The sequence below is a fragment of the Gavialis gangeticus genome, unplaced genomic scaffold (assembly GCF_001723915.1).
Source record: "Gavialis gangeticus isolate Ggan-Ray unplaced genomic scaffold, GavGan_comp1, whole genome shotgun sequence".
Lineage (NCBI taxonomy): Eukaryota > Metazoa > Chordata > Crocodylia > Gavialidae > Gavialis > Gavialis gangeticus.
In genome coordinates, this window is record NW_017729012.1 from 966,875 (window position 1) to 970,257 (window position 3,383).

Genomic DNA, 3,383 nt, shown 5'->3' on the forward strand with positions numbered 1-3,383 from the left:
CCCCGCCCCGCCCCGCCCCGCGCCGGGACCAGGCTGAGGGGGCAGGGGGCAGGGAGCGGAGCTCGCCTCCGGCGCGGCCCCGGCTTCGCCCCCGCCTCGTACATAAATCAAAGCAGCCCCCGCAGCGCGGCCTCGCCCTTTCCCCACGAGACGCTGACCGTGCTCAGCCAGCAGCAGCCTCTGGGAGGCGTGAGAAGGACGCTTGTCCTGCCTCGGGGAAATGGCCGTTGCCGGCTCAAGCGGGCCAGGCGCCGTTGGCCAGCGGCGGGAAGGTGCTGCAACTGTCTCCCGCGCCCGGGGGTCTGAACCCGCAGGCGCGGTTTGTGGTTGTCGGTGACCGAAGCAAGGGGTAGGGTTAGGGTGGCCATCCTAGAGGGCCCTCCGGGTGTCCTCTGCCCACGAAACCCGACGCCTTTATTCGTACATTCACAGATGTTCAGGGCGGGAAGGGACCTCGCACCTCAGCAGGTCCGGCCCCGCTCCAGGCAGGAAGACAGCTGGGGTCCAGGGACCCCAACGACTGATGTGCTGCAGCGCCTTTTTCTTTTATGTTCTCTATTTTTCTCTTGAAAAGCAAAAGATACTAGGCTGGGACTTGGGACTCGACTTGGGATGCTTGACTGGGACTATCGAAACAAAACCCACTGCCTTTCTACCCTCTTTTTTTCTTGAAGAGAAAAAGATAGTAGACTGGGACTTGGGCTACGACTTGGGATGCTCGACTGGGACTATTGGTACAAAATGCAACGTTTTTATGTCCTCATTTTTCTCTTGAAGAGAGGACGTAAAGGCGTCAGGGTTCATATCCATAGAGGACAGAGTAGCAGAAAACTGCGATGTCCTCTGTGACGGCCACCGTAGCAGCAGCCTCTGGGAGGTGTGAGCAGGACGCATCTCCTGCTTGCAGGAAACGTCCGTTGTCGGCTCAAGCAGGCCAGGCCCCGCCGCCTTGTCTGTTCTGCTGCAGTGTTTTCATCCGCATTAGCCAGCGGTGGAGAAGGTGCTGCGATTTTCTTCCGCACCCAGCAGTCTGAAACCACGGGTGTGGTTTGTGGTTGTCGGTGACTGAAGCAAGCGGTAGGTGATGAGTTGTATGGTTAACAAAGTGACCACAAGTGGCAATGCTGAGCAACTCGAGTGCGTGCATAGCGTGGCTGTAGCTTAGCGACTCTCAACCAGGTGCCGTGAGATTCTCGTCAGGGTGCTGCAGCGCGCCGTGCAGTATTAGCACAGTTCGGTGTGCAAGCACCTAGATACAATTCACAAGCCAAAGCCAGAGATTTCAAAGAAGAATCCATGGTGTCAAAAACGTTCTGATTTGTTGGGGTTTTCCTGAGTTCATAGATTTCACAGACATTTGGGCTGGAAGGGACCTCGCGAGATCGAGTCCAGCCCCCTGCCCCGGGGGCAGGAAGTCAGCGGGGGTCAGATCACCCTAGCAAGATAAGCATCTAAGTTTTTTTGCAACAGAAGAATCGCTCTATTATTTTTCCATATTTATTTTTTGACATGGGGAGTCACTGAAAGTGTCAGAGAGCTGCCTTGAGTCTAAAAAGTTTAACTGCTGCCCTCGCTTCATCATGCAGGCCGGGACTCTGATAAAGTTAGACGCCGCAGGAATTGGGTGTCTTAACTCTCTCAGTCTCAGTTGCAGTTGCTACCGCTCTCACTAGCTGATGCTGGATCAAATCCTTTCTTTGCCTCTTCTTCAGAGCGCTTCCTGAGAACTCTGCATGAATAAGAGCATCTGGATTAATTGATCCAAATGAATTGCAATCTATATGGCAATTGAACATTATAATGGAGGGAATAGGAAACAATCCAATTTAAGATCTTCCATTACTGGCAAGGTTTCAAATCAAATTGTCCACTGTACAGCGTGTGCCGTATGCTGCCGTTTCACACGCAGAAAACACAGGTGCAGAGAATGGCTCTTTATCCTACTGCGGAGGGAAATCATTAAACGCGTAAATGACTCGCTTCAACTAGTTTCCCATAAAACATTTCTGTTCGAACAGTTGCCTCCTTTTTGAAAGCCTCTGCAATAGGAGGTCAGTTCTTTCCCTTCTGTGGCTAGTATCTTGTCCGTGTTTTATCTCACAGCTAAACTGTGCTGCCACCTAATGATAACTGTGTGCCATCGTGACACCGTGGCTGAGAAGGATGTGGGTGAGCGGATGCAGGGGGTATTAAGCCATTGAAATGAGAGAAGGCAAAGTCCTGTCTCCTTGCCCAGCCAGGCTTGGAATGAAAAGAATATAGCCTAGGCTTTCATATGATCTAATTTTAGCAATCCAAAGCCATGGAGCAGTCACCCCTATCTTATCAGCAACTTTATTCTCGGGTGCTATGTTTCAGTCCTGTACACTCACGTTCCCTTTCTCATCATCATTTGGTGACTCCCAGGTGCATCTCGGAGCTCCTCCATCTGATGCGTTCAGTACTTGCAGACTCCTTTTCCCTTGAAGCATATCTCTAGGGAAATTTGCGGAGAACCTAGCTGCAGAAATGCATTGTTACAGTATCTGGAGGTGTGTCACAAGTCTCTCTATCTTTTAGCAGGGTCTGGAGCTGTACTTGCACACAAAAGGATAAGTCATGTAGAGGGAGGTCAGTGAGAGAGAGCAATAGTTGGGGCAGGGGGAAATAAAACAAGGATATGATCTGGACGCCTGTCAGATCTGTTTGGAGAACTTTCCGTGGCTTCTGCATGCTTTCCTCTCATCTGATTTGGGACTTGGGCTTATTGGCAGCAAAAAATCAGCTTGCATGACGCTCTTGAAGTTTGCAGGTCCTTGTTTGCAGCGAGCATTGCTTTCGTTCTTTGCTGTGTGACAGCTGCCAGATATGTAGCTGTACTGTTGATGGGAGGCAGTAAGCAGCTGTGAGGTTCCCTGTTCACAGTTTCTTTCCTCATTACCTTCACGTTAGCCGTATGTAACCATGGCTTAGGGCCGGTGGCCTCTCCTTGCTTGCCCTGAAGTCAGGTCAGTGCCCATGACATCACAAAGGCTACCTCTTGCTCCCTGGCAATAGCTGAGCTCCCTGTGATTGGGAGGGGGGGGAAGGCATGGTGATCACTGAACCCTGAAGGGAGCAGTTCAGAGGAGGAAGGGTGCTGAGGCCCAAGTAGCTCCCAAGCAATCCAGACTGGAAATCAAATCTGGTAACTAATTTTTCTTGTGTACTGAGTGGTGTTGGTCTTTTCCTTTTACCACTTGTTATTGGGTCTTCTATCTATTGGGCATGATTGTCCACATTTCCAATAACTGGCTGACTCCATTGGGTGAACTGCATGATGATTATTTCCCTCTCAGGGAATAGATGCTTCAAACAGAGCCATTTCCAGAAATTAAAAAAAAAAAAAAAAAAAAAAAAAAAAA

General features: G+C 50.5%; 1 protein-coding gene across 1 annotated transcript in view; it reads left to right on the forward strand.

Annotated features, from left to right (window-relative positions):
- The first annotated feature begins 3,017 nt into the window (after positions 1 to 3,017).
- LOC109293404 (F-box only protein 39-like) overlaps positions 3,018 to 3,383 on the forward strand; it is a 10,720-nt gene continuing 10,354 nt past the window's right edge. The window contains exon 1 of the mRNA XM_019511306.1: positions 3,018 to 3,166. The gene's annotated coding sequence lies outside the window, so the exon portion shown is untranslated. The remainder of the gene's footprint in view (positions 3,167 to 3,383) is intronic.